Consider the following 13036-nt stretch of genomic DNA (forward strand, 5'->3'; position numbering starts at 1 on the left):
CAGTTACACAACCTACTATGGGGCCCTGACCCACCATTTAAGGATCGGGGAGCTACATGACATGCCCCGTGAATAGCTTCCATATTATTCTTCATCCCTTTTCTACAAGGTCAAGTGTTTCTTCCACCTCACAGAAGGCAAAACTGAGTCACTGAAGGCTTTCCTGCTGTGAAGGGTAGGGGTCCTGCTCCATCCTGGCTCAGCCTCACAAGTCTGTTCCTTTCTGAGGGGTGGGAAGGTGCTTCCTGCTGAAGCTGCTGCTTCCCTGGACTGCGCTTCAGGCAGTACGGGGTCTATGAAAACACAAGCATGGTTAGCCTTCCCCTTGGATCCCCAAACCCCTAGATTTCAGAAGCTCAGCTTTTTGAGCCGTGAAAAAAAAAAATGTTCCTCTAACCCCAGATAATTCATTGCCAGTCAAAGAACAATACAGAGACATTTTAGCCAGTGTGACTTTTTGCAAAGGTCACGCTCCGAGGCTTGGGGATTTGTGACGAACACAGTGCCTAGGGCAAAACATTACATTTGCTTCTCTTTCTGGATGCCTTTCACACAAAGGGCTTTGCAGGGCTCCACGTACTGACATGCAGGGTTCTATTGTACAGACTCTAGGCGCTCTTCCTCCAAGGTAGATCTCAGAAGGGATTTAGGGAGGTACGTGGGAAGGGTAGACATCCAGGTTAATCAGGGGCCTTGATTATCGAATCAGGAATATACCTCACAGCTGTGAGAAGAGATGGGTTCTGTCAGAGGTGAGAAAGCTTAAGAGGAAACTATATAGAGAGAAAAATAATGACAAGTTGCTTGGGTTTTGGAGGCAGTGTAGGAGTTTGTGATGTAGGTAGGTAGTGGGTAGAAACCTAGAGAGAAGAGCCTTTTAAGTTGCTCTGCATTTCAGCGTGAATGCTCATGACAGTAAATGACTAAAACGTAAAGGATGCAATTCATAACGACGCCATGAACTTCCTAATAATAATTATGTTCTTCCGTGTTATCTACTGTATTCCAGGACACATTAATTACCTTCTAAGGACATTAAATATATTAACTCCCATATTTCCCAAAGCAACTACATTTTTCAATATAATTATTATTATCTTTGTTTTATACATCAGAAACTGAGGCACAGGGAGGGAACTTAAACCATGTCAAAGGACTTCAACTCTTAGCTTCAGGGTGCGATTCCGGCAGTTTGCCTCTAGAATGGTTCATGGGGCTGACCCTGGAGTGTAGTTGATATATATACCCAGTGACATTCCACTGAAGGAAACTGATTTTCTCTTTCTTAGCAGGTATTCACAGCAAATAGCTCCTTCCAGTGAAATCAGTTGTGCTCCCTTGTGAACACTCTTCCTTCCATTCTGCCCCCACCCCCTACCCTGTCCTGAACCCAGCCCTGAAATTCAAAGGAGGTGGTCTTCTCCCTCCATAGGCTGCAGTCTATGTTCTGTCAGGTAAGAGAGCCTCCCGTCCTTTCTGGCTAGCTGCCCTGCTTTGGTAAAAGGGGCCTCATGCAGGCAGGCAGCGGGGTGGAAGGCCACATTTGTTTTGCTTTTATTGTTAAATAATATAAATCTCTTGGCTGCGCCACCCGCCGGGACATGAGTTGTGTGTCTTCCCGCACAGTCACTAATGAGACAGTTAATCATTTGTTTATTCTGTGCGAAGAGAGGTGGTGTGCATATCTCTCAAACCAGACACTGGGCTCCAGGACCCTTGGGAAGGTGCCCGCCCCTGGCGCATGAGTCACCCATGTTCCTTAACACAATCCGTTTCTGCAGGCCCAGCCACCTCTTTCCCTGAAGAACTGACCATGATGCAGACATCAGCTGGTGGTGATTACTATTACTGCTATTGCAGTTATTATTATTATTATTATTATTATTATTATTATTTAAATACTCCATTCCCTGAGAAGGAAAAAAAAGTAATTTGCAGACGCTTTGTTGGGAGATAAGTATGCTTCCTCTTGGGGACAGGGGCTTATCTCACTTGTGCAGAGGTTCCTAGAGGTCGTGCAGCTCACAAGATAAAACTCTGGGATCCTCCTGGGGGAAGGCCAGAGTCAGCGTTCGGCTGTTTTCCTAGATCCGGGGTTAAAGAGGTGAAATCAGCTATGTTCCTCCTGCTGGGTCCCTGGGGCCGTGGCTGCTTTTATTAGCACAAATCAGGCCTGTCCAGGAGCAGTAGGGTGGGGGAGGAGAAAGCCCAGAGGCATGAAAGAAAGGACTGGTTTGGGGGTGCCAGAGAAACTGCCAGTCGTACCTGGGCTGCCTGTGCTGAATGAATTATGTTAAAGGACCCCGGGTGCATCCATTTGCATGCTGTTAGCGTCCTCGAGTTATTTTCTTGGCGTTTGGATAAATCCTAATGCCTAAAGCTTATATTTCAATTAACTGGGTCCAACTGTCTTTGTCTCAAGGCACAGGGAGCAGCCGGAAGTGGTGCTTTCTGCTGTGGCGGCTGCACTGTTGGCAGCCTTCTGTCTGTCTGTCTGTCCATCTTGAGTCTGCCAGCTCCATCTTTGAAGCTGTTCTTATCTGTAGAGCTGTTTGTGTGCCAGGCACACACAGGATTACCTAAGGCAGGGCCTCTGATTTTAGAAGTCTAAGCTGCTGGAGCAGGGAGGAAGTATGGGAAAGCCCTGGGTGGAAATAGGAGGAAAGTCAGAGAGAGGCATGGTGTCTCGGAATGTGGGAATTTCCCTAGTTCCTGTCTAGCTTCCTTTCAGCCTCAGCCTGTTGCTTCTATCTTAGCCATTCAATCAGAAACATTCCTTCAGCTTCTCCTTCCTCCTGCCTGCTTTTTTCTCTTAAATCTCTCCCTTTAAACATCTGTATCTCTGCTCTCCTTCTTTGCTCCACGAGCATTTCTATCTGGTCTTATCTTCCTATTATCAATATGTATCACTCAAGGTTCAGCACAAACTTCCCCAGAAAGCCCTCTGCTCTAGCTAAGTTTCTTGTTAATGTGACAAACTGCCCAACAAAAGCAACAGTTTGACTCACAGTTGGAACTTACAGTTCATCATGGTGGAGGGACATAGCATCTAGAGAATAAGGTAGCTGGTTACATTGTACCCACAGTCAGGAAGCAGGGAGAGGTGAATGTGGTTGCCTGTGTGTGTGTGTGTATGTGTGTGTGTGTGTGTGTGTGTGTGTGTGTGTGTGTGTGTAGCGGGGATATTGTTTCTCATTTTATTTAATCCATGTTCCAGCTAGTGGGACTGTCTACACATATTTAGGGTAGGTTATTCCTCTATAGTAAAACCTTTCAGGGACTACCCTCTTTACATGGTGATTCTAAACTAATCAAGTTGACAGTGAACACTGACCTTCATGCCTTCAATTTGTCCTCCTTAGGCTGAGTCTATTGCCCACACTGCGGCTGGTTTCCTGGATGCTGCACCTCTCTATTCTTCAGGTTAGGATGGCATCATACTGTGTGGGGTGAACAGTCACACACTTTGCATAGTGACCTGAAACGGAGCACATTTGTCACTATAAACCACCCTGTTTTCCATAACTTGTCTGACAAGTCCTAGAAAACTAATGAGGAGCTGGTGGTTCTACACTGAAAATAAAATATATATAAAATAAGTAGGACTATCAGGAAAAGCCCAGAGACATCAGCATGAAGAGAGCAAGTTCTTCCCTCAAAACCCCAAGGATTGCCAGTATCCTTGTTCCTTCTGCTTCTGGCTCAACCCCAAATGCTGCCAGCACACTTGCTCCTTCTGCTTCCCTGCCCTCTCATATAATGCTCAGGCCTGTTCCTCCTGCAACCGACCGTGCACTGCCACAGACAGGCCCTGTGATAGGAGCGTCGACACTAAATAAATAACTACCATAGCAAGAAGAGCAATTGACATTTGCTTGGCCTTTGCAATTTACAGAGCTGTTTGCCATTTTGCATTACAGTTTTTGTCTTTACAATAACCATGTGGGGGGGTGGATATTGGGAGGCTTGTATTTGAGAGGATGGGCAGTCAGGGGTCTTGTTGGGCCTGTGTGAAACATACACGGTGTAGTTTGATTTACAGCTTCAAAAACCCTTTAGCTGAGGATGTAGTTCCATGGTTTGGCCCTTGTCTAGTAAGCATAGGACCCTAAGCTTGATCCTTGACCCCACTATGCAAAACAATCCTGACTTCAGGCTCCAAATCCAGGTCTTTCTTTTATTTTTAGATATTAAAAAAAAATTATGTGTGAGTGTGTGTGAGGTTTTTTGTTTTTTGTTTTTGTTTTTGTCTACACATATGTGTGTACTAAGTGCATACCTGTTTTCCACCAAGGTCAGAAGAGGGTGTCAGATCCTCTGGGACTACAGTTATTGGTTGTTATGAATGCTGGGGACCTACCCCAGGTCCTCTGCAAGATTAGTAAGTGCTCTTAACTGCTGGGTCAACTTTCTAGCCCTCTAAATCAATTTCTTTGAAAATATATAATTAATATAACTTAACTATGAGAACCAGTGGATCAAATCTGGCTCTACATTTTTTATTTTCAAACAGGAATATCCTTTGCCTAGACAAGGGATTCATGATACCCTTTGTTTCCCCCGAGGTGAGCTCAGACTCGGCATGGTTTACAGTAGCAGAAAAGCTATGAGAAAATCCTGTTTGTTCAAGGGTCTTTATTTAAATGGCATTTCAGTGTGTTAATCCTTTGTTATTGTTTGGGGAAGCTACTGGGAACTCTTGTGTGTATGTCTGTGTGTGTGTATGTGTGTGTGTGTGTGTGTGTGTGTGTGTGTGTATGCACACGCTGGTGCTTGTGTATGCATACTGTCTGTCCTCTCTCAGCTGTTATCCCCCTCTGGTGGTCATTGGCATAAATCCATCACCCGATGATTTAAAATCCCAAGAAAAAAGTCAATTCTGGGAAAGCAAGAGTGAACCATCATACACTTAAGCATGGTTTCTCTTTGCACATCTTCTAGGCGTGTCATTGGATGACTTGTCCCCTCCCATGGCTCACCTCACCCCAGGAGAGCAAAGCTCCTGAATTAATGGAAAGACAGTGGGCTTTGGTGGTGAACGATTGCATTCAGCTCTGCTACTTAATCTTGATATCCTTTAGGAATCTTTGTGTATAAAACAGGGTACTGACAAGCAACCCTATTCCAGGAGTAGAGTATAGATTATAAAAATAATGTATATAAAGTCTTTGAGGCATAGTAGGTGCTTAGTCACTATTTAGTTTCTGTCTCTCATCCATACATGGTTTGCTCTAATGTTGAGATTAGGCTTTGATTGTATAGCACACTTTTAACCAGATAACAATTTTGTCATGTTGTTCTCTAATAAGGATGACATTTGTTGTTGTTGTTGCAAGAAGGAAGCTAAGAAATTGAAGGGAGGAAATAAGATTTCTAGATTCCTTATCAGATCAGCATTAGGGCTTCCTAATGGGTGCACATCTTCCTCGAATTGAAGGAAAGGATATACGCTAGTATCTAGTGGGTCTTCTAATGCAACTAGACCCTCAGCTCAAGTATTTTATTTATTGAATTTCACAAAACCACAGTGAGATTGGCAACAATTTTATATTTGCTTTATAGATGATAAGACAGATCTAGAGAATTGAAGTTGCTGTAGGTTTCATGTCTAGGCCAGCTGGCTCCTGGCTTTTTCTGTCCCATTGTTTTGCTTTCCTGGAAGTCTTCATGGAGAGCCCATGGGTAAGAATTAATCAGGAGGAGCCCCAGTGCTCCCACCAGTTGATAAAAACCCACATGGTTTAGAGGGCCAAGCTTCTGCTGTCCTCCCAGTCATCCCTGTGTAAGAGACGGAAGGGTTTAAATAGTACCTGCCCAGTAATATAAAGCCAGTCCTCAGGCTTTGCCACTGGTCCTCCTGCTGGTGAGCCTGATGTTCATTATCATTTTGAGGAGTGTTTGAGGAGGGCTACCCAAGACACAATTCAGTGTAGGTTAGTTTAAGTGAGTTATAGCTGTCTTTGAATTAAACTGTAGAGCTGTCTATGGTTGGCTAATAAACACACAAAAGTTTTTACCCATCTTCTCAGGCTTTTTAGAGCAGGGGGAAATAGTGTTAGATAAGAGAAACAAAACATCATGAAGGAGGATGGGAAACACAAGAGAGGAAAATGCTTGAAGGATGCCGTGCCTTCCTGCCTTGTTAGGGAAGATCGGTATTCAGGTCCTTGACTCTCCAGCTTTGCAACCCCGGAGAAGTCATTATCTCCATGTAATGCATGCCGTAAAATCTAAAAGTCACACAAATGACATCAAGGCTTAGTGTCAGGTATAAACACAGGCTGCTTTTTGCTTCTTACTGAGCCAGAGAATGGAAGAAATGAGCCTCATGAATCAAGACAGGGAGGGCTTAGCAAAGTGGAGAAGGTGCTTTGGTGCTTGCATCTGTGTCTTCAGGATACCAAAGCTTGTCTGTGTGGCCATGGGCAGTGTGGTTGGCAGGAGGTCTGCCCTCATGCCCTCTGTCCAACAGCAGACATATATTTATTAAGAGTCTTTCCTGTTTTTAATGACATTGAATCCCACTTGATGTGAGCTCCGGGATGAGGAAGAACAGCTACTCCTGATTCTGAAGTCATAATATCAAAGTGGGTGAAAGTTGCGTTTTTTGAGACAGGTGGACAGATCAAGATACCTAGTTATTTCTCTTGTGGCTCTGGCAAAAAACAAGCAAGGAAAGGAAATTTTATTTTGGCTCACAGTTTGAAGATCTCACAAGGATGGCGATAGGGGGAGGCATTAGAGCAGGAACATGACACAGGTGGTCACATCACATCTCCAGAAGAAGCAGAGAGAAATGAACACTAGTGCTCATCTTACCTTGTCACTTTGTTGAATCTGTGACTGAAGCCTATGGTCTGGTGGCACCCTCACACAGGGTGGCTCTTCTCTCCTCCATTAAACTTTTATGGAAACACCCCAGAAGACATACTCAGAGGACGGTGCTTCTAATCCAGTTGATCGTGAAGGATAGCCATCACACTGTGTCTGTGGTTCTGGTCCCAAAGCCTGCTGCTTATGCTTAGGCCCTTGCCGATTGGTGCAGGATCATATGTGTGGAGCTGCTTTGCAAATGGTGTGAATGGGAGACAGGGATACACGATACTTGTTGGCTCATAACCTCATTTTAGTTCTCCTTACTCATTGGTGGCTAGTGACCACCACAGGAGGCTTGACAGTGTATGGAGCTGAGCATCTCTATGTACATTTACTAGTCACTCTTGTCAACCTCTTCCTCCTACACTTTCTGATACAGTCATTATGAGATGCACTATCACGGAAACAAACAAAACCTCACTATGAATTCTGCTCTCTCCAGATTTATAAATAAATTCTCACTTGACCTATTCCTTCTTCTATGGAACTTTACTTTTATCTTCATATCGGGTTAATGAGTTGGGGTGTGGGGCCTGGGGAAATAGGCTTAAGTAAGGTCAAAGTCACATGTGAATGTTAAGAGAGGATTGGAAAATAGTGTTCATTTGAGCACCCACTAGGTGCTCACATTGTTCTCTGGGTATTGGCTGCTTTTTCTGTAGTCTTCTTGACAATGTCACAAAAAAGCATAGCTCCCCAGTTTTACTGGTGCAGAGACTGTTAAACCCTTAGGGGTTAACTAAGAATCAAGATCACATAGCTGGGAGACTCCAGACTCACTGTCTTTTTTTTTTTTTTTTTTTTTTGAAATAGCACACGGTTATTTCTCCAAATTGTCTTTCACATAGCCTGCACATGTTAGATAGATCTTGTACTAGTCACCAAAAGGATGAAATAATTGACATAACACTTGGAGAACAAGCCCAGGACCTGACACAAAGCCACAGCTCCACAGACAAATAGCATTATTTTTAGATTTAATAGCTTATAAGGGAGGTGGTCCTTATAATATGTTGGAATGTGAAAAGAGAGAATCTTGGCTAACTGTAGCTGGCTTATTAGGGGTAGTGCAGGGTAAATGTCACTATGGCTAACTTGCCCCAGACTACCTGGTGAAGACGTAGCAGCTGCTTCCATTAGTGTTTGTGTTTGCTTCGACCTAAATGCGGCTTTCCTCTTCTAGTCTTGGCCTTATTTCGAGGTGATTTTTATGTCATGGCCTGTATACAGTTTTCTGAGCATACCCTTTAGTCAGCATCAGAGAATTTAGCTTGAGAGCTTTAAATTGGAGAGTAGCATTGTGTGTCATGGAAGGATGATGCTGAGTTGGATATAGTGGTGCATGTCCAAACATACTCACCTAAACCAAACCGCTTCCCCCTCAAAAAGCCTTGAGTTCTCTGTCCATGGTGCCGTACCCAAAACTCCCTGAGGTAAGAAACCTGGGCCCTCTCATCTCCTAAACCTATCTTTCCTGAGTAGAGAGACCACAGTTCTGTGGAAACAAGTCTGGGCTGGAAGCTAGGAGATTTAGTGACAGTTCCAATCACTTGCTCTGTGGCCCCAGGCAAACTAGCCAACCTCTCTGTTTCAATGTTCCCACTGGTAAAATTGAGTTGCTAACATTCTGTCATTCCCGGCTCGGAGTGCTGCTGATTTTTCTGTGAGTAAGTGAGACAACAGATGTTAAAGTGGGATATGAATGCTCTGTATGATTATGTTGCTATTATTGCCTCTCAGCCTTTTAATCATACATTTTGACTGTATCGCTTTAATTCACGGAGGCACCCTAAGGCCTAATAACATATAATGCAGTGAGCAGAAAAATCAAACAAACAGATAAATGCACTGGGGGAAAGAAGAGATAACTTTACTATGGATTTCAAGCTTGTGAATATATGGCTGGATAGCTTAGAGTATGTCTCTAAGAAGAAAGATAATAACCAGCGAAGAGTCACCATGTCTGGATGGATAGACAGTGAAGAAGACCACCTTGAAAACTCATTCCTGCTCTGCTTTTGAAAGGATTCTTTGCCCTCCATGAAATGGCTGCAACCATTTTCTTTTGTTTATTGTACTTGCTACCATCCAGGCTATAGGGGATAGAATCCCTAGGTTGTGTATTCTCCTTACAAAACATGGAATCACAATAAACTAAATCCTTACCTCTGAAAGACTCACTTTCTCCATCAAGAAAATGGGCTTCATAGCAGCAATAACTGAAGGTGATGAAGATCACATTTTAAAAGGAGTTTGGGTAGGTGGTAGCTGTCACGATTCTCCCCTGGTATGCTTTGGTACAGGTATTCTATTAAAAGGTCTTTAATTGTCTACTTTTTTTTTTGCCTTTTGTGCATTGTTTTAACTTTTCCAGATGTATTTTTCTCTGATTCTTTTTGTTAAAATTTTATCTTTCAACTCAGAGATCAAACACTGCCATTTCTGACTAATTTAACCATAAGTGGTAGTTTTTCCTACCTAGACTTCCTTTACTATGAACATTTTACCCCAAGAAGGGACTTGTGATTACCTAAGTACATCACTGCTTTCCTCAATGGATGATAAGATCCTGGAAGATGAGATCAGATCTAGCATAGTGCCTGGATTGCAGTAATTGTCCAGAACCTACTTAAATGCACATGTAAGGGCAATGTATGCATTACCTGTCCTCTTAACCTTTGGCAGTAGAGTATGGCTAGAGGAGGTGAGCAGCTACCCATGGCTATTGATATATTGACTGAGAACATTGGGCTTGTATAGTCAAATGGGAGCTTGAATGAGGGTTCCAATTTGGAATAAGGACATGGGAACTGTTAAAGACACATTTCATCATGGTCATTCTTGGTCTAGCCTTGGTCTTGGAGATGTTATGAAAACACAACATTGGCTTTGAAAGGTTTCTTTTTATTTCCAAGCCCAGAGCTAGTGAGCAGTCATGAATCAAGAAATTGTGTAATATGTAATCCTACCAGAAGGTGGCACACTACACTAGTTCCACGGTCTGTTGGCTTTGCTCCTGGGGATTCCCCAAATAAATGTGGGTATTTTGACAGGTAGCATTCCGTGGTGTCTTGCCTATTCTAAAGCCACTGCCTCCTTATTCTGTCTCCATCCCTATGGCACTCTGCTTCCCCATGAGGTATAAAGATGAAAGTGATTCTAGTCCATGGTGAAAACAGCCAATGGATTTTCACCTCTTGGAAGATTTCTGCTGAGGTAAGATGAAGGGGTTGAGGCTACTTCTCAGTTTCTGCGTAGCTACATATCCAACTCAAAGCATAAAACCTTTTAATTCCCATTGTATTAGTAGGGAGTTATTGGTCATTGCCCCTTTTTCAATCAAGGCATGGGAAGAAGGAGAAACGATCACTCTCTTCCTTCCTTCCTTTCTTCCTTCCTTCCTTCCTTCCTTCCTTCCTCCCTCCCTCCCTCCCTCCCTCCCTCTCTCTCTCTCTCTCTCTCTCTCTCTTTCTTTCTTTCTTTCTTTCTTTCTTTCTTTCTTTCTTTCTTTCTTTCCCTCCCTCCCTCCCTCTCTCCCTCCCTCCCTCTCTTTCTCTCTCTCTCTCTCTCTCTTTCTTTCTTTCTTTCTTTCTTTCTTTCTTTCTTTCTTTCTTTCTTTCTTTTCCTTGATGCCTCTGAACTCTCTTATTATTTCTGATTCCTTGTGTGAATTATGGGGAAACACTTCACTTTGTGCCTCTCCCTGATCTCCTATGTGTGCTTAATTTTATTTATATTGCTCTTTATCATCTTCTTGGACTTTCACAAAATATTTCTATGGTGTATAGTGCAAGTAATCATCTCATTTCTTAAAACCCAAGTGATAAAACCTCCTACAATTCTCTGCAATCATCAATCCTGTCTTCCCACAGGGCTGGGGACATGACTTAATCGCTAAAGTGCTTGCCATGCAAATGTGGGGTCCTGAGTCACATTACTAGGACCCACGTAAGAAAGCCTCGTAAGAAAGCCTGGTATGGTGATATGTGCATATAATTTCATTATTGAGGAAATGGAGACAAGAAGACCCCTAGAACTTACTGGCTAGTCAATCTAGTCAAATTAATAAAGTCCGGATGACTTTGAAAAACTTTGCCTCAAAGGGTAAGGTAGACTACTGCTCTAAGGAGTGACATCCAAGGTTGACCCCTGTCTCCACTTGCACATGGACAACAAACATACATGTGAGTCTTACAGGAACACATACAGCTACACACATAAATGCAACAAAGAGTTGGTTTACATGCATCATTTAATTTTTGAATATCTATTGGTTTTTTATGTAAATGCATAGTTTGCCTGCATATATGTTCATTCACTGCTTGTGTGATTGGCACCTGTAGAGAGCAGAAGAGGCCATACTGGAGTCTCTAAAACTAGTTACAGACAGACATGAGGTGCCATATGGGAGCTGGGATTGAAACCTAAGTATTCTGGAAAAGCAGACAAATGTTGTTCAGTGATGTGCCATCTCCCCAGCCAAGATTTAATTATTATTTTTAATTTATGTGTGCACATGTGGGTATGTGCATGTTAGCACAGGTACCCACGGAGGCCGGAGGCATCCTTAAAAGCAGCGAGGCACCCCAGGTTTATGCTGGGAGCTGAGCTCCATCCAGTACTCCGCAAGAGCTGAATGCACTCTTAGTTTCTGAGTCATCTCTCCAGCTGTTTGCTTTTTAAATATAACATATGCTAGTGCTCCTTTAAGAATGTTATACACATATGCAAGGTATTTTGATAATATTCATGTTCACTCTTTTCTCTAACTTCTCTCACACCCACCTTCATTTATCCTAACTTCCTATTATCTTTTGAAATTTTTTGTAACCCACCTAGTCCAGTTTGTGCTATCCATATACTTACCAGAGGGGACCATCCACCGAATCATGGCCAGCCTTCTAGGGACCACACCTTTAAAGAAAATGACTTCCTATCTCCCAGAAGCCATTGATTGTTGATACCTTCTCAGCTTGGGTAGGAGGGAGCTCATGAGCCCCTCACTTCTTGTTATTGAAATATTGATTAGCTTGATCTTGTGCAGGCAGCAGTCATTGTTGGGAGTTCATGGGTGCAGCTGTCTTGTTACTCTTTGACTCCAGGCCTCTGACATGTGGATCTTACAACCCTTGTATCACCCCACCCCCATTTTAAGACCATCTATGAGCCTTGGAAGGCACAGGGTGATGTTAATGTCCCATTTATAGTTGAGCACTCTACAGACTCTTATTTGACCAGTTGTAAGTTTCTGCACGGACTGCTGTTTACTCTGCAAGAAAACCTTAAAACTGATGAGTTCTAAGTGCACACTAACCTATGGGTAGAGAGGTAAGAATTTAGAGAGTATTCTGACTCTATTTGCATTTAGCAAAATAGTAGTATTAGCTTCACCCCCAAGCCTGTGAGCTTTCCAACCTTGGGTTCTTGTCCAGATTCAAGGTGCCAGGCATGTGTTGCTTCCCGTGGAGTAGGACTCTTCAGTCAGGATGTGGATGATGTCCCCCATAACATTTGTGCTACTTTCCCACCCATATTTTACCATGTTGGTCATTATTGTAGTTTATGGGTTTGCAGCTGGATAAGTCTGTTGATGATTTTCCCTCCCCCCACCCCCAACCCCAACCCCAAGCAGTGTGCTTAGCATTTTTTGATACCATAGAATCTGTGTAGCAGGGAGAAAACTTCCTGGTCACTTCCAACTTTATTTCTCTATGTGCTATGGAGAAAGCATGTGGTATCTTCTGCAAGAGGATCTTACCGTCAAGTTCTGGTGAACAACCAAGAGCTTTGACAATAGCCTGTGTTGTTTTAGGGTTGTCTGGGACATACCTGATGAACAACTTGAGGTGCAGTCTTTTTAATATCCCATAGCTTCTGGGAGGATCATTATTGCCTACATATGGCAATATCAATTACATTCTTTTATACAAACTATATATATATATATACATATATATACATAAAGCTTATAAGGTATTATGTTTTCATTTGGCTTTTCAAACATTCCCAGTGTTAATTATCTTGTCTCCCACCCATTCCTCTTCTTACATACCCCATTCAATGTGACCCTAAAAGTTACTATGATAATTTTAGAAGATAGTTATCAATATCCCTATTGTCCTTCTGAAAACACAACTCCATTACAGGAGAATGAATTTCT

General features: G+C 42.9%; 1 protein-coding gene across 45 annotated transcripts in view, besides 1 other annotated feature; it reads left to right on the top strand.

Annotated features, from left to right (window-relative positions):
* Nrxn3 (neurexin III) overlaps positions 1-13036 on the top strand; it is a 1612235-nt gene that overhangs the window by 259767 nt on the left and 1339432 nt on the right. The gene's annotated exons all lie outside the window — the stretch shown is intronic.
* Positions 1431-2459: an enhancer, noted in NCBI's record as "VISTA enhancer mm296". NCBI's record gives its function as "enhancer in: midbrain (mesencephalon)[10/11] | heart[4/11]" and the evidence as "EXISTENCE:transgenic organism evidence [ECO:0001131][PMID:17130149]".

Source organism: Mus musculus, chromosome 12, assembly GCF_000001635.26.
Source record: "Mus musculus strain C57BL/6J chromosome 12, GRCm38.p6 C57BL/6J".
Lineage (NCBI taxonomy): Eukaryota > Metazoa > Chordata > Mammalia > Rodentia > Muridae > Mus > Mus musculus.